This window comes from Camelus bactrianus, chromosome 6, assembly GCF_048773025.1.
Source record: "Camelus bactrianus isolate YW-2024 breed Bactrian camel chromosome 6, ASM4877302v1, whole genome shotgun sequence".
NCBI classification, from domain to species: Eukaryota; Metazoa; Chordata; class Mammalia; order Artiodactyla; family Camelidae; genus Camelus; species Camelus bactrianus.
In genome coordinates this window covers 68,101,760-68,123,535 of record NC_133544.1, presented here as the reverse complement: position 1 = coordinate 68,123,535, position 21,776 = coordinate 68,101,760, and the positions used below count along the sequence as shown (strand labels likewise).

Here is a 21,776-nt window from a genome sequence, read left to right as displayed (position 1 = left end):
TTTTAAATTTCTAAGAAGCAAACTATTGCCCAGCATGGAGTGACTACTTTTTAATCAATTAGTTATTGCCACAGGGGCCAAATCATCTTGTAAAAAATTGTTATGGTTACCACATAGATGATGGGTGACGTTTTGCACAAAAGAGATGCTGGACAGACAACTAAACGTGTGTTTACTATATTTATTGACTGAAATTACAAGGCACTAGGTGATTTTATGTTTTACTGTGCACAAAGTTGCAGTATTGATTTTTTATTTTTCGAGAATTTAGTAAAATTCAAGTCTCATTATTTCTGCATTAAAATGTCTATGGCCCTCAACCAGATTTTTTTTTATTCCACTTTCCTGATTATAATTTCCTTTCCTCATCATTTTTATCTCTTTTATAGCCCCATTGAACTTTATTTTATACAATGTACAATTCCTTTTTTGTTCTTTTCAAACCAATATTTAATTACTTAAACTAACTAGTGATTTATGGACTCCTAAACTCCAGAACTATTTGGGGAAGGCTAGTGGGTACTAGGAAGGCCCCTGAACTCAGAAGCAGGAGTCTGGCTATGAGTTTTCAATTCACCATCTGCTCATGGTATCACTATAGTCTAAATAGGGCAGTACTGTACACTCAAGTTCATACACTCAAGTTCAACTCAAGGCTAGTTGTGTGAAGGATCATATAAGATAATATATATGAATTTACTTCATAACTTCAGAAGTATTCTACCCAAACAGTTATTAGACATTTGACTTTGACAGAGTGAGAGTGAAGCCTAGGAAGAGAAAGTCTTGTTTTGCCAACTGTCAGAGACTGATGGAGGCATGTGATTTGGTAGAAGAACAAAGAGGGTTGAAAAGGACAGCTGGCCACATTTATAATATGTATAAATGTGAAATTACATTAACTATTAAAGATTGCTTACGTCTGAAAATAATCCATGCTGATATTTTGAGCAGAGGGTGAACCATAGACTAAACTTGTCTTTGTAATAACCTGATCTTGTAATGGATTGACAAGGGAGAGTAAGCTCATTTAGTTATTTTGACATAATAACATACCCTGACACATGAATTGTGTAGTAATGATTTAAACATTAATAAGACAGCACATGGCAACACAAAAAAGTCTTAATCCCCTTCTCTAAGAATTCCTTATTATTAACTTTTGATTTGTTTTCCATGTATCATTCAATCCCCACCCCTACCCGACCCCCCCACCATCCATGGAACGTTTTGGCTCTATTGATTACTAGCTATGTGACCTTAGCCAAGTTATTAAACTCTTTGTGTCTCACTTTTTTAATCTTTGAAATTGGGATATTAGTAATACCTACTATAGAGGATTGTTGTGAAAATTAAATTACACTAATACATGTTAGGTATTTAGAACAGTGTATGTGGTAAGTTGTCAATAAATGTTAAAATAATCATTTTAATGTTTTTTATTTAATGAAATTTTTATTCTTTTGCTACTTTGTAGAAACCTCTGAAATTTTGCTTAACATAAGGAATGTTTACTTACATTTGGTTTCTGCAAATACTATTTTCTCTTCTTGAACGTTTTATTAGGAAAAATTTCAAACATTTACAAAAGTAGAAAGAATAGTATAACCTGATTACCCATCACCTATTGCGTTTGGCAGCCTCTAAGATGGTTCCCAATGATCTCTGCTTTCTAGTGTTTATGCTCTTTTGTAATCTTCTCCCTTTTCTTGTGTGCTAGACCTAATGACTTACTTTTAACCAACAGAATACAACAAAAGTGATGTGATGTCACTCCAAGATGAGATTACAAAAAGACTGTATTTTTTATCTTGTGTGCTTCCTTTCCTCTCTCTCACAGTCAGTCTGAGGGAAGTTAGCTGCCACGTTTGAGCTGCCTCATGAAGCTCACAGGGCAAGAAACTAAGAGAGGCCTTTGGCTAACAGCCAGTGAGAACCTGACATTCTCAGTCCAACAGTCCACAAGGAACTGAATTTTGCCAACAACAGTGTGAGTTTGGAAGCACATTTTGCCCCAGTTGAGTCTTCAGATGATACCACTGGCACCGTATCACTGTAGAAAAATTTTAGTGTATTAAATCTTGGGAAACTTGTTTATGCCAAATTTAGTTTTAAATATGTTATTATCAGGTCTCTAGTGGAGGTCCTTCTTGTATATAGGATTTTCTGAAGGAATTATCTGTAGGTAAATGCTCTGTAAATATTTGAGCTTTTGAAGTAATAAACCACAAAATTCATATATATTTCACTGCAAATAATCATCTACCTATTATTAACTTTTTAAAACTAATTTGTCATGAAGTCCTTTGGTTGACTTGAGCTCATTCTAGAAGCAAAATTGGATTATTACTATAAAACTTAAAAAATTCAAGATTAATTTTTATTTTGTTTTCTTTAAAGTTTAGTATGCCATCATATTTATATCATACTTATTTACATCAGTTTTGTATCAGTAATCACATACCAAAATAAATTTTGTTATTAGAGTAATTTTTTAAAAGAGTAACATTTTAACTATTAGGAAACTGCATTTGAAAATATAGTAAATTGTGTTTAGAATCCAATAATAAATATTTTATTTTAATAAAAGACTTTATTCTTATTTTCCTTAGAGGATGGATCTAGTATTGTAATTTTAGTCTCAACTAAACTAAACTAAAGTCTCAAGCTTTGGATAATTTCTTTTCAATTGGAATTTTTAATATTTATGAATCATTACCCTTTTTATTTAAACAAGCTGTTAACACTCTTGCATAGATTTGAAGTGGAGCATTCAGAGGAACAGTGTTGTGACCATTAATGTGAGCCATGCAGAGGTCAGAAGGAGCATTCATTAACAAACCCTGTGGTATGAGAGGAGACCAAAGAGCCCCAGGGATTGCTAGAAGCAGCTAAATTAAGTCACCTCATGGTGACCGGTTTGAATTTCATCTTGTAACCCTAAGATAATTTTTCAGCTGCTCTTTGGTGAACTCTGAAATGTGTAGACATGTTGGAGAAGCTTTAACCTGGTTTTGAGCAGCGTTAGTCCTTGATGGACTCCCATCATCAGAGTGTTTCCTGAAAGGTATACATTGCTGTTTGTAGCAGTTAGGAAAGCAAAACCACTTCCTCTGCACTTCAGATAATTCTTGACAAAAACAGAGAATTTAATAGGGCCAGTATTAAACTTTTTAATGTATTGAGAAGCAGAACTTTAAGATAGAGTGATCCTATATCCAGATGGAGGTAGTAAGTTTGAAATGCTGTTGAATAACTTTAATTTGTATGGGCCTCTGATATTTAGCAGCTTTTATTTGTGTAGAATTGGCCCACTTCTCCTCCTGTCAATAGTCTACGTAGATATTGAGAAGTTGCATTTGATAAAGAGTTTGAGAATCTTGTCTAAGTTGAACATATTATCTGATCACAGTAGAAGAGAAGAATATAATGATGGGGTATTAATTTGAAAATTTCTTTGTCAGAGGGCTGGGGACTCCTGCTCTGCTCTATAAATGAATTTTTCATAACTACTGCCTACTATGTCTTTCAAAGATAATTTTCCATTCTTTTCATATTTGGTTTCTTTTTTGCAGTGGTTACTGATATATCAGTTTATAAGATAGCCCTCTTTCTATAGCTAAAGCAATCTTAATTAGGAATCTGAGAATGCTTTGAAAATAATAATATGCTCTGAAACTTTAAAGGTTTGCCAGCCTCTCTATCTAATAATAATTGTGGGAGCTTTTAAATCCTCTTATTAAAGTAATCAGGCCCCTGATGATATGTTTTATTTTAATTGGTAATATTGCAAATGACTGTTGGTGCTCATTGTTACAGGTTAAAAAATGATCTGCTTTCTTAATTAATTTAGAGTCTTGCTATAGTTCAGTCTACCCCAGATTTTTAAAAAATGATGAAATTGCATAATTTTAGGCACTAGGTAGAACTGTGCAGATGAATAATCTTGAATTCATATACGCCTTTCCTTAACCATTAAATATTTGATTTACTTAGTATAATTTTTGAAGTGTCCAAGAAGTAGTGTTGGAGATAATAAGCACTTCTTCAATAAAATCTCACTGATAATCTTTTAAGAATTCCATTTCCCTAAGCCACTGCATATTTTTACTATCTATGTGTGGGTTTGTTTATATATGAGTGTGTGCACATTTGTTTTTATGTGTGTATGGATAAAATGTCACAAGTCTTTTCTCTAAATTTTTAGAGTAATTTAAATGTTGACTATAGGGTATCTTTCCAGACAGACATTGTTACAGTGGTAAGCAGTTCTGTTTAGTTATAGGCTTATCAGTAACCTTTACACTTAATGTGATATTGTCTGAATGTCTTATTTTGTTCAGCTTTCCTTGGCACTGATGAAGCCTAAGGCTGCTGTTTCTTTGAGTTACTGATAATTTTTTATCTGATTAACTGACACATTTAGTTGAAATCAGACACAGCCCTTAGGCTGGGCATGGATTTAATTTAAAAAGTATCAAAGGTTTGCTCTGTGTGCTATTTAATCATCATGTTTATCAGACAAGGAAAAATTACCGGAAGGACCATAGGGAAAGGGTTATCCTAAGGAGCAGTGGCTTGGGAAATTGATAATAGCTACAAGGTAATTTACTGCTAACTTTTACATTCATTAATATAACATTTCCCGCTAATAATTACAGTGCATGTAATATACTAATTAAATTGAAAGCATTATCACTAATTTTCTTTTTGCTGAACCCTAAGATGGTTGGATAAGAAGTGAGAATGGAAATTGAAGAAAACACATATAGTCACACCAATTAAAACAATTGATTAGTTGGCCAGTTAAAACATTTTAGAGATAGAAAATGAAACTACTGTGAATGTTCTGAAAACTCATTTTAGGCTGTGATAAGGAAATGAAATTTCTAAATGAATGAAATCACTGTGTCCTGTAAGTTTATAAAATATTACACTGGTCTAACTTGTAAAAGTAATACATTACCAAGAACCAGTGCATCACTACTGTCCGTGTGTGTGATGGCACTCCTCTAACGAATGAATGTGCTGGATTGATGGAGTACACTGATGCTATGGGGCCTTTGCAGTGCCTTTGTTTGTTACATAGCTATTAACACATATGATTCATTTTTTGCCTAGAAAAATATATCCTGTTGTATAACAAAGTAACTCCATGTTAACGTTTAAGGGAAAACTATCTCCCCACTAAAGATCCCTTAACAAAACAACAAAAACAATCATTGTTTTTAAAGATTTATTCGAAATTTATGTAATTCAGACAATAAATGTTATACTTTGATATATAGTTACTGTATAATTGTACATTTTAATCTAGCAGTAAGCCTCCAGGGTTTTTCCCCACTTTCATTAATGATATGCATAGGGTATAATAAAAATGAAAATAATATAATCATTTCAGCTTGTATGAAAATAAAACCTATAATTAAGAAGTCTTATCTTTGTAGATATAATAAAGTATTGTGCTCCCTCTAAATGTCTTTTGTCACATTTCACAAATGTACTTCTTTTTGTTTTGTTTGGTTTGGTTTTTAAAAGTCTCATGTTGTGTTCATTTTTAGAAAGAAAAGTTTAGTAGCTTCCATGGAAAGAAAATGTTATAAAAAGTGAAAAGCTTTGTTAACTTGAAATCTGAATAGTCTCTTGCTACCTATATATCCTAGATTATTTGTCGTAACACTTACTGTTCTATAACTGTTCTATAGTGAATGCTCTAAAGCTAAATGCGTTGGGATTTCTTTATAATACACATTATTACTAGTAAGTGAAACTCCATCTAAAATCAATCTGTTGTACCTAATTAATCATAGGACCTCATTTTAAAGATGTTTCACCTCTAAGTAATACCACAGGATAGATCTTAAAGACTTTGTAATCACAAAGTTTTAATGTAATTTAATTTTTCTTCTATGCATTGAATGCACTGTAGTAGCAATAGACTAAAATCATCAAGTAGAAAAAGCCCATTAGCGCTAAATCTTTGTGCTTCTGTGTGGATTTCCAAAAAACTAAGATTTTTAGATTGTGTTTAAATTGATAATATTCTAATTTTGTGGTATTTTGGAATTGAAGATCATTCCTAGTATTTATTTGTACTAATTTCTCTGATAACCTGCTTTAGAAAAAGTGAGGCTGTGTTTCATTTATTTGATTTAACACAGGAGGACCAAGTCAGGTTCTGCATTCTCAGGTCATCTTTTATTCCATCATCCTAACTTTAGGCACAACCATATTTATTAGTTTCACTGCTCACAACCAGGATAATAGACACACGAAGAAGTCTAAACTTCTTATTTACCAATGAGGGAACTGAGATCCACAGATTAGGAATCTTGGGTAAAACCCCATGGTTAGTGATTATCAAAAACATATACCAGGTAAGATACTATTTCTATCATAGGAACTCAGCTAGGAATATTTCTTTGTGTGTGTGTGTATATATATATATTTTTTATTCAAATGTAGTCAGTTTATAGTGTGTCAATGTCTGGTGTGCAGCATAATGCTTCAGTCATACCTGAACATACATATATTTATTTTCATATTCTTTTTCACCATAAATGAATATTTCTTACTTTTATAAATCATCTAATGATTTTTATGATTAAAAATGGCTATATATTTTAAAGCTTTTTATTAAAAATTAGCTTTCTCTTATCTCAGTTTTTCTTTTCATGTGTTCTGCACCCTTTGTAGCCATTTACAGTGATTTTTGCTGTTTTCTTTTATAAAACGTTTTATTAAGTGCTTTTTATTTACTGTTTTGTATTAGTCTATTCACATATTTTTTTCCAGCTACATGTAAGCTTCTTGAGGGCAGAGACCGTGGCTTATATTGCTTTTTAATATTCTTCCCTGTTTCTTTTTGGCTCATGTTATAATTTATTATTTTTTTTTTTACCATTTTTTATTCTCTATTCTATCTTGACTTCCATCCATCACCATTTTCCTTTTGTCTAAAAGGATAATTACTGTAGTATATCTTGTAGGGGAGGTCTAATGATGATGTATTATTTAGTAGTAGTTTTGCTCTGCCACTCTTACTGCCCTTCTTGACTATCTTTTTAACCAGTCTTTTCTACATTGACTTCAGGTTACTCTGATAGTTTATGTCCAGAAATTAACACTATTAAAATGTTGTTATGTATACAACTCTGGCAAAATACAGAATGCTTCAAAGCAACATTAAAATTCCATGTTTTTCATCAAATGCATCAAAAAAAGTTTGCTTTTCTTTAACCACGGAAGATCAAAGACTTGACCTAAGAAATACAAACTTCAACTTAACATGTCCCCAATAGTGCTACAGTCTCTTTCGTTGCAACTGGATGTCATTTTAGTCAATACTCAGTCTGGAAGGACCCTGACAAGTTTGGAATACTGGTTTTGGCTAGGTTCTCCAGTTTTATGGTTTCTGAGGGCCTTCAATTGCAGAGAGTTTAGAGAAACTAAAGAAACATTGGTGTCTATAGCTTCTGAAACTATTACTGATCTTTGGGTTATTTCCAAATCTGCCCTATAGCTGATAGTGACCTTTCTGAAAGTAGAAAATCGCACCAGCGTTCTCTGGGATGTTATGTATGTATGTATGGGAAGAAGACTTATAAAAGACACCTCCACGTTTTGTTTAATTGTCACTTTCCACTCTGTTCTTATTCTATGCAATATTTACTCTTTGGCAGTTGGAACCAGGATAGTACACTTTACCAAGTCTGCTGTTGCAGTGCTTCATTTTCCAGGCACAGGAGTGAAGCTGGAAGGAGACAGAAAATCAAGAATGGTGGTAGCTGTTTATTTAAGCCTTTTTCAGTTCTCCCAGTGTGAGCAGGTAGCATGAGGGGCAGTTTTCTAACCACCCCCTTCATAGGATGCGCCTTTGTGTCCCAACTCTTGATATCAAAGATCTGAATGAAGACCTTTCATGCATTTACTACTTTCCTGTTCAGTTATGGAGCTAATATTCGTTAATTAGATAATGCTGGCTTATTGATGACTAATATTAAACATTAAAAACTTCCTTATTTTAACCCTTTGCATTTATATAGCATCCCAGTGTGTTGAGAGAATCACAGTTTGACTCATGGTTAGCATTCTTTTTCCTCAGTGGTGCTGACGTGAATAACTAAAAGATGATCTACCAAGAAAAACTGGCAAATAGATTTGTGTTTTGACTTAATTAGCCTAACCATGTGCAGATCATTGGCAGGTTAACCTTAAAAGAATTCTGAAAAGTACAATCCCTGCCTTGAAACTTTGATGTTATATCTATCTGTTGGTGATTTTTTTTTTTAAATTTGAGTTTATCAAGGGCAAAGAAGAGTTAAGAATGTGACTGGTCCTCAGTCTTTGCTTCTCCTTTGTATAATTCCATATGTTGATATGGCAACATTCTGCTAGAGTTTTAAACCTAGTGACTTTATAGTTGTAACAGCACTTCAGGCAATAATATGTAGATCAGGGCTAATTGGAAATTTTCCCTTGAATTTTTCTCTCTCTTAAAGAGAGGGGAAAAAAATTAACTTGGTTTAAAAATTAGTTTCCTGCCAAATTTGCTAAGGGCAAAAAGATTCAGAGGATTTTGCTGTGAAAGTTGCGATTCATTTTCTTTATTTATTGAATAGACAGTGCATTCACCTGGTTCAAAATTCAAAATGTTTATGGGGACCTCTGGTTTGTATCCAAATTGGACAGAAGTTGTGAGTAACCTGGGGACCCACTTACTTGCTCTTGGCATCTGAAGAGATGGTGGGATGGGGGCAGTCTTGTGGGACAGGCTCCCCTAACCTGTGAAATCTAATGTTATTTCCAGGCAGATAGTGTCAGAGTTGAGTTAAATTGTAGGACACTCAGCAGTTGTTGCAGAATTGTTTGATGTGGGACAATCTTCCCCATACATTTGGTGTCAGAAGTGTTATAAGTGTGGTAGTAGTGTGAGAATAAAGGAGAAACACAGGAGGAATTGGGCTTTTTTCTATCACAGTGATTATGTTATGACTGATGTAAGCTTTTATTTTCATTTCCTTAATAAAAATAACTTATAACTGATGTTGGGAGACCTGAGTCCTTTCCTGATAATGATGCCTCTGATTTACTTGGTGAACTTATAAAAATTATAGCACTTGCTTCATTTTTAAAACTGGCACCATGACTTTTCTTTCCCAGGATTGTTACCAGACTTCATGTAAAAATGAGACAACTCCTGTTTGTTGAGTGATCTACATGAAATTTATTATTAGCATATGTAAACATGGATTCTCTTGCTATCCCTGACTTCTAGCAAAGTATTTTTTTCCCTTTTTTTAAAATTGAAGTATAGTCAGTTATAGCATATCAATCTCTGGTGTACAGCATAATGTCCAGTAATACATATACATACATATATTCATTTTCATATTTTTATTAAAGGTTACAACAAGATACTGAATATAGTTCCCTATGCTGTACAGAAGAAATGTGTTTTTTATCTATCTTTATATATAGTAGTTAATATTTGCAAATTTCGAACTCCCAAATTTATCCCTTCCCACCCCCCTTCCCCTCGGGTAGCCATAAGATTGTTTACTATGTCTGTAAGCAAAGTATGCTATAGTTGAAACCAAGCATCTTAAAGACTGTTCCTCCTCAGTTTCCATTATGGGTATAGTTGGTTGAAGTTGCTTCTCTCAGTTTCAGAAATAATACCTAAGACAATCAGAAGAAAATAACATTTCAAATAGAGCTGATGGCTCACAATTCTTAACCATTTATGTGGTGATGCTGGAAACCACCAAATTTTATGATGTATTACTACATCTTATTTATTAACATTGATTATTCTAGAAAGCCTTCGCTAGACAGTAAGGTCATTAAGATAAGGATGATGTCTGCCTGTATATTGCTCTATCAGTGATGCCAAGCATATAGGAACTCAGCTGTCTTTGAAATAACTTACGGAGTGAAAAAAAAATAGTCTGTTGGGATTTGTCTTCTGCTGATTTTTACACATTTTACTTTCATAAGTAGTTTTTTCTTTTCTTTAAACTTTTTTTTTTCTTAAGTGATTACATGCTGTTAAGATCATTGTACAGGTCCTGGGCCTCTGCCTTCATATCTGCTTGTTGCCCCTTCCAGGCACTGCCTGGAATCCCAAGGGGACTTAGTGGGCTTTGTTTCTGACACTCTCATTAGCTGGCTGTCCCTTAGATTTGGCCAGTGGGAGCAACTGGGGATATTGAAGGTCAAAAGGTAGTGAGAAACCCTGATTCTTCTCTTTTTTTCTGTGAGTGGCTCACCACTTGCTTCAGCTCCTGTTGGACGGGCCCTCTGAGGTTCCAGTGTCTACCAGAGTAGTTGATTCTTGGGCTCTGGAAAATCGTCCTTTGTCCCTTCCGCCCAGGGATAGTAACTGCTTTCTGCTCTTGCTGATCCCTGGGTTCCCTTACTGTGCTCTGTTTGGCTTCTTAGTTCTGTGACCTGTAATCTGTATAATCAATTCCCTGTACTTTTCTTTAAATTCTTAGAGTAGTTTCATTTTTTTTCTACTTGTACTTTGACTGATACAGTCATTGAAGTGCAAATCTTACAATGTATAACTTTAATATGCTAAATAAATTAGTCATCCCTTTACTTTTATCTTTGTTGGATCTATAGAAATGACTGAATTCTTCTCATGCACTTCGTTGATGATTGAATGTAAGACACTATACTGGCTGCCTGTGGATGCTAACAGAATCAAATAGAACTTATATATATGTGTATATACATGAAATAATATTTAAAGTGCCTCAAGAAGTGTACAGAGTAAGAGGCATAAAGGGTTTAAAGGCAGAAGAAATCACCTTTGATCAGAGGGATCAGGTAAAGGCTTCATGGGTTGTGAAGAATGAGTAGGATTGCACCTGGTGGAGGTTGGGGCCAGTGGACTGGTAGAAAATTGCAAATGGAAAGAAGAGTAAGAACAAAGGCATGGAGATAGGAAATTAGTACATTCACTCTAAATAGTAGATACTTATGTAAAAATTTATGTAAATAGATGCAGATTAGAGAAAGAAATGTATTGGCAGATGGGGAAGTGTGAAGGGATTGCTTTAGGAAGATGAATCTGTTAGTTGGACCAACTGGAGGGAGAAGAAATTAAAGGTGGAGAGAGCAGTGATGGCTCCATTGATACTATTCTAGGGTGAGCTGAGAACATCTGAACTACTATTAACTAGTAGTGACTGGATATGGGGAGTCTTTCTAGTCTCAGTGTCTGTCTGGCTCCAGGTAAGCACTCACAGAGAGTGGAGAGTTTAAGGTTGCTTGTACGTTTGAACCTGAGTTGATGTTAGTGACAAATATAGAGAAATGAGAACATAAAAGAGGTTAATGAGCAAATAAGTAGCATTTTGTTCTGCCCTTTATGATTATTTGAGCACTTTTCTATATGTTATACTAGTGCCTCACACAACCCTATGAACTAGTTAATGCCGTGTATATTTTATGAAGAAACTCTGCTTATGAGAGTTGAGATTTGTACAAAATTTTGCTATTGGGTATGTTGTAAACCTGAACATTTTAACTCAGTTCTTCTCTTTCCCTGTTTATTAGCTTCCTTGATCACATTCCATATTTTCTTTTGACTGTGAATCACAGCTTCCATAGTAATTATAGTAAGTTTAATTTTGGACATATTTTTAAAGGAAAGTTATAAATTGTTTAAAAAGTTTTTCTGCTGACACTACAATTATTGAGGTAAAAGTATGGAGTTTTCTCTTGTTTTTGCTTTACTTTTTGGAAGACACCTGTGCTTTTAGAGATTATGGAGATACATATATTTTCTTATGGTTGTGTCATTCTTGACCTGGATAATGTTTCTGTATGTTAGTAGAAGTAAGACTGAACTGGGAAATGGTATGTCCAATTCTTTTCATGCTGGTGCCACCAATATGTTTTGTGAACTTGAAATACTAAACATGATGTATTCCCTCTTCATCCTCCTTCCCCTTCTAGCAATTGTACCATCTCTCTACAACAGATCTTTTTAGAATATTTATTTATATTTATTTTCTTTCTCATTGTCCATTCTCTTACCCTGCTTCAGTTTAGTTCCCATCAACACTAGTGCATTTAAACTTCTGTCGTTAAGGTCAGTAACAGCTAAATCCAGTGGACATGTTTTATTCTTTTTCACTCCCAATCTTTCCTTTCTTTGATCTGTGGGATTTTGTAAGCTTTTCTTCTATGACCTTGGCTTCTGTGGAATCCTTCCCTCTAGTTTTCCATCTGTTTCTCTGTCCTTAGTTTTCTTTCAAGACCCTCCTTTTTCTACCATTTATGATTCATCATGGCATCATTTTTCACCCTGTTTCACTCTACACTTCCTTGCTGTTTGATTTCATCTCTTCTTATGGCTTCAGTTACTACTGATGTTCATGTTTTTATCACCCACTTATATTCTGTCTTTTGCGTTCCACATCCAGCTGTCTGCTGGACAGCTCTCATTTGTAAGGCTTAATGTCCAAAATAGTAGTCATCATATTTCTCCCCAAATTTGTGTGTTTCTTATAAAAATTAATGCTGTTGCTCTCCATCAAGTGACCAAGCCAAAAAACTTCAGAGGATTCTGGATTTCTTTTTCAGCCACATGCCACCAAAATCCATCGATCTTTTCTTATATCACATATCTGCCTCCTCCTTGTCATCATCATAACCACCTCTTTACTTTAGATCTTCATCATTTATTACTTAGATTCCTTTAGGTTTTCCTAAGTAGTTATTCTGCTTCTCTATACTTTTCTGATCAGTATTCCTACATAATCATTTAAAAATGTAAAACCAATTGCACAACAGTGTTAATGTGCTCAATATTCTGTGCTCATCAATTGGAAGGGTTCATATTGTTAAAATGTCCATACTGCCCAAAGCAATTTATAGATGCATTGCAGTCCTATCAATATTGTAGTGACTCTTTTTTCATAGAAATAGAAAAAAATCCTAAACTTTGTAAGGAACCACAAAAACTCCCGAATAGCCAAAGCAGTCTTGAGAAAGAAGAACAAAAATAGAGGCAGGCTATATTACAAATCTATAGTAATCAAAACAGTATGATACTGCTGTAAAAGCAGACACATAGATCAATGGAACAGAAAAGAGAGCCCAGAAATAAACCTTTGCATTTATGGTCAATTAATTTTTGACAAAAAGCAAGAATATACAATGGGGAAATGATAGTTTCTTCAATAAACACTGATGGGAAAACTAATTAGCCACATGCGAAAGAGTAACACCAAACCCCTATCTTACACCATACATAAAAATCAACTCAAAATGGGTGAATGTATTACTTGGAAATTCTGTGTGTCACTTTTTCAATATGGGTTGAAGAGTTGAATGTAAGATCTGAAACTTTTCATTTCCTAGAGAAAAACATAGAGGGTAAACTCTTAGACATTGGTCTTGGCAATGATTTTTTGGACTTGATACTGAAAGCAAAGGCAATGAAATCGAAAATAAATAAGTGGGACTGCATAAAACTAAGAAAGCTTCTCTACAGCCTCAGAAACCCTCCACAAAATAAAAAGGCATCCTATTAAATGTAAGAAAATATATGCAAACAACATACATGATAAAGGATTAATATCCAAACACCTGCTACCAAACTGGTTTTCTTGGAAATGAATACTTCTTGATTGTTTCTTTATTCTCTCATCAAAGATTAACAACTTAATCCTTTGTTTATTTTGTTGTTAAAGAGTTTCACTGAAGTCCTCAAAATTTCACCTTGTCTTGTTAGCAAGATGAGTATTCTTGGGAAACTTAAGGAAAAATAAAATGTAGCTCTAGACTTCCATTTGGTTTCATTTTGTGTTGAATTTGGTCTAGGATGACCAACAATCTCTAAGTTTCTCCATTGAGGCTGGAACACACTTTATGTAACAAACAACTGATTTATTCAGAACTAGGAGCGTCATAGTGTTGTAACTAAGATGGAGACTCAAAAGTAAAAGAATACACATTAGTTTTAAGATGGAAATAAATGACAAATGATTATGATTTTCTGCAGTTTCATTGTCATTTAGTTTTCAGTCTTAACAACTTTTTTCCTATTTAATTGAGAAAGCTCACAAAGGGAGACAGTAATGTTACAAATTAGTGACCTAATACTCTGTCATGAGCTCACTGTTTAATGGTAGAACTCCAGATGGTGATCATTTTCCATTTTGGAAATGTTTTATATTGATGATGCTAAGAAACACAGTAACAAGTCAAACAAAAATTTTAGTCAAATGTGTGAATATATCACTTGGAAATTCTGTGTGTCACTTTCAGAATTATTTCATATAAAATAGTATTCATTTCTGTGGTTATCTTTTATTAACCTGGGCTTGAGTAATTCTATTAAAGTGAAGAATTGGAATTTTAAGGAAAAAAGTACCTAGTGCTTTACTGGCCACATAAATTTCTTGTTTAGTTATCCAGTACCCGGAATATCATTGGCATTCCAAATGTTTTTTTATTTAATAATGTCATGTTGCCAGAAGTCCAAATATTACCACTCAGAGTTATAATGCAAGTGTGCTTCTATAATGAATGGTTCATATTAAAAATGTTAGAATGCATTTCGGATGAAAAACACTTTAAATTCAGCAGATCATTTTTTTCTCAACAGGCAGGAACTCATTAACAGAATAATACTGGTAACTGAGGCATTTTTCAAAGAAAGTAATATCCCCGATAAATGCAAGTTGTATATCTTCTCATCTTTGGAATAAATAGGTCTAGTTTTCATTTGTAAAAAAAGGACAGCTTGTTTTCATCACGTTGCCATTTTAAACATCTTACAATTTTATTGGCCAATTATACCTCAAAAAAGCTGGAATTGTTTAGAAAAACATAAAAAATAATCCTCATTTATATAAATTGCATTTTAAAAGTTGTTTAAGAAGTTAATCTTATTGGCTTTGTGAATCAGCATCTCAGTATGAAGACAAGTGCATATTGAGTGAATAAATAATTTGGGTCTAGATTTCTACTTTTAAACCTTTCTTCTAAACTTGTAATCATCACTGTTGCCATATGGCTGAATGCCTTCATCATCCCACTTTCTATACTGGGTGCCTTTTAACTATTATATGGTAGAACTTTGCATATAAATGAAGACACATTAGGTACATTTCATAGTAGAAGTCCATTTCTATCCTTATGTGTCTATGTACTAAGGGTATTATTGATTTTAAGAGTAGTCAATAAGGCTTAGTAGTTATTAAGGCTTTAGAACTAGGTTATAAACTCATATGGACAGGTCCATGTTCATACTTATTTTGGTGATTAGAATAGGTCTAATAGCATATTGATTACTGTTTAATATGGAAGATTCAACCACACAATCAGACACCAAATGGAGATAAACAATTAGAATTACACAGATTTCTTAGCTGATAAATTATATATATTTCTTTTCTTAGAACCAGATTTGTTTCTTTGAAAAAAATATTTGGTGGATTTTGTACATAAATGCTATATGAAGGAGGGTGTAGGAAGACAGTAGTAGGAGCTGTTTTCTCTTTTCTTATAGTCAAGAAGGGCAAAGAATCAACATTTCTGGCTGTTTGGTATTTGGAGTATAATTTTTTTTTAGTATTTTCTAGTGCCATCACCCCAGGCAAGAATTCTTTCCTTTGTGGTCCATTATAATCTGTATAGACTTACATTACTTATTTTATTTAATTTCTCTGTATGTCCATTCTCCCATATCCCTTACCACTAGATTTTAACTTCTTAAGGCAACTGTGCTATTTTCAAATGTTTCACTCTTCTTAGTAGAGGACCTGTCACACAATAGGCCTTTATAAATTACTGGATAATAAATACATGAATAATTTCTCCTGCCAGCTTATCAGCACATAGGGTAAGAGATGAGTACATATGTGCACAAATGGATTTTAATAACTTTTCCCTTAATTGAAAAAGTGATACACATGTTGTTAAAAATATTTGGGAAAGTATAAGGTTGGAAATAAAATAGCAAAAATAAATCACTGTACAGAAATAGGCATTATTACAATCTGGCCTATTTCTGGTCTCCAGAAATTGAAAATGTATTCTTTTTTTCTTAATTGAAATATAGTCAATTTACAATGTGTTAATTTCTAGTGTACAGCATAGAGATGCATATATATATATATATATATATATATATATATATATTCTTTTTTATATTCTACTAGGGGGAAAAGCGGGTGGGGTAGATACCATTTACTATATTTAAAATATATAAACTGCAAGGTCCTACTGTATAACACAGGAAACTATATTCAATACCTTGTAATGGCCTATAATGAGAAAGCATTCTGAGAAGCATGATTGACCATCTGTATTCAGACTTTGGATTCTTAAAGATAGTGTTGATATATTGATGTATTTGCGTTTTCTGAATAAATCCTTTGTATCTCTGTCCTTTTTGCATACAGGTAGGTGTGGAAACAGTAATAATGAACCTGTTTGTACCAGTTTATATGTCCATTTTTGCAAGTGACTTTTCTACTGTTATGAATGGCGATGTAGGTCAGATAGCTGCCTGGACTAGCTCTCCAGCAGTCTTGCAGGTGTGTTTCACATTGAAGAAATTGGGGAAAAGAGTGGTCTAAGCAACAGATAAGCTTGTGATGTCTCCTTGGCTAATTTGGTTATTGTATTTACAACTATTACATAGCAATTACATTGTATCAGATATTTCATGTAATCTAGAGAAGATTTAAAGTATATGGGAGAATGTATGTAGGTTATATGCAAATACACCCCACTTTATATAAGAGATGAACATCCTCAGATTTTGGTGTCCACAACAGAGTCCTGGAACTAGCCCTCCTTGGATACCAAGGGACAGCTGTACCCTAGTGCTTAAAAGAGTATAGAGAAAGATGGAGGTGCTGTCAGCATATAGGAGAACTTGAAGCCACAGGAGCAAACAAGAACCTCAAGTAGCAGGACACAGAGTGAGAAGAGGGCTCAGTGTTTAATCCTGAGAATGCAGTGGCTTGTAAGAAGAGGGAGGAAAAGGAAAAGTAAGTGAAGACATTGAGAAAGACCGGTCATGATAATAAGAGACACAGCCAGGATGGAGTAATGGTGTGTGCACAGACTGAATTTTGTTGAAAAGGAAGGATAAAGTAACAATATTACCAAGTTCCTGTTATGTACCAAGATTTGTGCTAGGTGCTTTGTATATCTTATCTCAGTAATTCCTTATAATAGTCCAAAATATTACTAACCAGATTTTATATATAAAAATACAAGGAGATTAACCCATTCAGGCTGACATAGCTGTTAAGTAGAATAACCAGCCTTTAAGACCTGTTTTAAGGCCTGTTTGCCAACCATACCTGTGTTCCTTCTTACATACATAGCACCATATGCTGTAGAAAGTTCAACAGAACCACTGTATTTTACAATATTTTACAACTAGGAGATTAGTTATGGCCACTGAGGGGAAAGTTATCATGTTTAATGAAAGCAAGAACGAAACATTTGATGCACATTATTGCCAAATTCTTCAAAGATTAAATTTCAGATCCTTAGTAAAATAAACATAATTAATCCATTAATGAATATCTATTGTTAAATTCAACACAATTCAGAAAACTTGAAGAACTGAACACAAATTACATTCCTGTCATGAAATAGTTAAGACCAAAGGTGACAAAAATAAAAATAAAAATAACGTCAGTTATAGAGGAGTTAGCGACAAAGGACTGGAACCTAAATAGTCTAGCACATTTTAAGCCACAGGGACTCTCAAACACAAGTGTAAACTATATAGTTTAAGCCATTGTCACTATTGACGGTGGATGTAAGTTCAACTCAGAAAATAGTAAAATCAACAATAGCTTTACTGAGTACCAGAAACATCAGTACATAATGTCATTCTTTATATTAGTTACTGCTCTCAACAATGCCCCCAAGTATATTATCATTATCTTGTTTTGTAAACAAAGGGATGCTAAGAAATTTTAACAAAATTCTGTGCACTGTTCTATCCTGGTTGTGTCTGTTGTTTTCATACTGGGCTTTCTCAATGTATTCACTGAATTTTCCATCTCCTCCTTCTTCTTATAAGTCACTTCATCCTCAGGTTCATACGCTGAGCCGTCTTCTCACTCTGTGTCTTGCTTCTTGAGGTTCTTGTTTGCTCCTGTGGCTGCAAGTTCTCCCATATGCTGACAGCACCTCCATCTTTCTCTTTTCTCCCTTGACTACCGGTGTAGTCATCGCTCGGTATCCACAGGAAACTGGTCAGTCAGCAGGATTCCACCGTGGATACCAAAATCTGAGGATGCTCAAGTCTCTTATATAAAATGGTGTGGTATTTGCATGTAACCTACACACATTCTCCCGTACTTTTAGTCCTCTCTGGATTACTTGTAATACCTACTACAATGTAAATGCTATGTGAATAATTACCAGTGTGTGGCAAATTCAAATTTCACTTTTTGGAACTTCATGGAAAATTAAAAAATATATATTTTTGATCCACTGTTGATGCAAAACCCACAGATGTGGAGGGCTAATTGTATTCAGTATACCTACTAGTCTTATCTGCTTTGGTTATGTAGCAGACACATCGAACACAACTATACAGTGCTAAATAAATTCAGTATTTTCTTTTAAGACATGTATTTGCTTTCTCAGTTAATAATCACTTAAATTCAGTCATTTGTCCCACCCTTTATGTGTACGTCTTGTTCCTGTTCACTTGGTTCCCAAGTCCTACTAGTTTTGTCTTTAAACTATTTTTGGAACTTGCCCTCATATCCCCTATTCTTCAGTTCTTTCAAATTTGTCTCCTTCTATTTCTGTATTCCATCTATCTTTCACACTGTTGCCTGGTTTATCTCTCTACTTGCAAATATGATCATTATCTCACTTCTCAAATTCTGTAGTAATTCAAGAAAAATGAAAACATTATATTCACACAAAGACATAAAGGAAAATTCATAACTTTATTCATAAGAACACCAAACTGGAATCAACACAAATATCCATCAGCAAGTGAATGGATAAACAAATGTGGCAAATCCATGCAATGGATTAAAATGGAATAAAAAGAATGAACTGTGGATACACATACAACATGGGTGAACCTCAGAATCATTATACTGAGTGAAAGAAGCTAGAAACAAAGAATACATATTATAGGATGCTATTTATATAATGTTCCAGAAAATATAAACTAATATGTAATGACATAAAATAGGTCAGTAGTTACCTGAATCCAGGAGTGAAGCCGGGAGGGTTGAGCTGCAAAGAGGCACAAGGTGTCTTTTGGGAGTAATCAGAATGATTTGTATCTTGATTGTGGTGGCAGTTTCACTGGTGTGTGCATTTGTCAGAACTAACTGAATTGTGCACTTTAAATGGATGCAGTTTATTGTACGTAAATTGGACCACAATAGAGGTGATTAGAAAAAAATTTCTACAGGGGCGGGCTGTATATTACCTTCAGGAGGCAGGCCACATTTCTGAACAATCTAATCCCAGTTTTTTTCCAGCTTTTTTTCCTTCCACTTCTTGATGTGTGCTTCCACTTGCAGTTACCGCACACTGCTGACCATCCTCTGATATGCCAACCACTTAATTTTGTTGCTTTGGTTCATATTCTTCACTCTGTGTGAATTGTTACCTACTACCTTTCTTTTCTTTCTCAGCAACATCATGTGTATCCTTCATGACTAGGCCCTAAAGTCAACTCTTTGTGAAACTTTCCCCAGCTTTTTGCTTCTTTATTACTTAGTTTTGGTGCCTGAATCTCCCAGCAGTAGGGGTAATCTTATTTATGAAAATAGGACATAGTATGGACATAGAAAACGTTTTTAGTTGTGTATATAGACTAATACAGACCAATGCCATTTAAAACTAATGTATAAGCCAAAATGCTAATTTGTTAATTTATAATGTAGACCCTTTTTGTTAAATGGAGGCCAGAGAGAGCTGGTGGTATTGTTTTAGTCCAAACCAAAAAGCCCAATAACAGGGGGGCCCTGTGTTGTAAATCCCAGTCTGAGTCCAAAGGCCCAAGAACCAGGAAAACTGATATCTGAGGACAAGAGAAGATGGATGTCCCAGCTCAAGCAGAGAGTAAATACGTTCTTCCTCTATGTTTTTGTTCTTTTCAGGCCCTCAACAGATTAGATGATTCCCCCCTACATTGGTTAAACCAGGACTATCATTTTTACTGAGTACCAATTCAAATCCTAATCTTTTCCAGAAGTAATGTCTTACCAGCCATCCAGGAATCCCCTAACCTAGACAAGTTGATACATAAAATTAATTATCACAGGTCAGTAAGTTAGTGTTAAAAAGGAATAGTGAGCAAGAGGTTAAAGCTCAGGAATGAAGGGCTTTGTCTGTCAAGGTAGAGCTTTATCTAGTTGTAGTAGTGGTGGTGGTGGTGGTGGTGGTGTTAGTTACTGGTGGTAGTCAGTAATTTCTACTAATAATAGTAGAAATACTAAAGAAGACTATGATAATGACAGAAGATAATATTTACTGAGTGCTTACTAGATGTGGTCATTGTTATTAATCTGTATTATTTTACTCCATTTTCATAATAACCCTAGAAAATAGAACTCTTATTATCCTCACTATATAGATAAGGAAACTGAGACACAGAAATTTTACAACTTGTTCAGAATCACAGAGCTAAGAGATGGTAGATCTGGATTTCTAACAGGTAGTAGTGATCATGATTGTTGAAAAAACGCAACTAATAATCTACATTTAGGCCAAGTGTTGAAGAACAGTCAAATTCAGTAGGGTATATAATTCTAGAGCTGATTTGTTGAGTATTATCAAATAGAAAATAAGAGATAGAAGTAGAAGAGAATTCCAGAGACCACACGTAGACTAGGAAAAACTAAAAATAATTATTTTAGAATTGTGATGAACATTAAATGAGAATTATAGAACTTTAACACATTTTAAATGGATAATAAATGCCAATTATTAGTTTAACAGTGGCTTCACTTATTTTAGAAACTCTTGTCTTAGTTTTCATGATCTATAGAGAAACATACACACACACAATTCAGTACCTTATATTTTCTTTTGGCGGAACTTCAGATAAACAACTATATGGTATAAGAATATAACTAAAATTTTGGTCTTTTGATAACATCATTCACTACTCGATGATCTATGCCACATTTTCATTTAATGAGGAGGGCTGTGCCTTGACTTTTTCTAATGAATACAATGACTTTTATGAAAAGAAAATGGCTAGGAAGGTTAGGCAAAGGTTACAAGCAAATGTTCTCACAAAGTTGCTGAAATAGGAAAGCAAAGGAAATAGCTCTTTTCTTGGAATCCTTATCTACTAGAAAGAGTCATTTTATTTGGGGGGTTTGGGCAGGTATTTCTCTATCATTTTAGAGGGGAAATATTAAATTGGATTTATTTTCAAAGACATGAGGGATTCCTGCTGTGCATTTTTGTTTCTTTATTATGGCATCATGTTAGAACATACAAGGTTATTTCATCATGTCTCAAAGTATTACATCTGTTTTAATGTGAAACACAGTTGTTCTTTTGTTCCAAGTTTGTAAAGACCAGAGTGTTAATAATGGAGTCATTTCTCTGAAGTAGTTTCTTCTGTGTTCCATTTGCTAGGGTGTATTTTTTTTTTATGCCTAGTCAGAGAATTTCTATTCAGTTTATTATTAGTAATTACCCCCCAGTCACTTTCTTCATATCTGTTTTCTAGATAACAGTTCCCTAGTTTATACCTTTTGTGTGTGATTCTTCCCTAAGTGTATTATCTT

At 34.0% G+C, this 21,776-nt stretch overlaps 1 protein-coding gene across 3 annotated transcripts in view; it reads left to right on the top strand.

Moving 5' to 3' along the window:
- DPH6 (diphthamine biosynthesis 6) overlaps positions 1 to 21,776 on the top strand; it is a 174,218-nt gene that overhangs the window by 61,401 nt on the left and 91,041 nt on the right. The gene's annotated exons all lie outside the window — the stretch shown is intronic.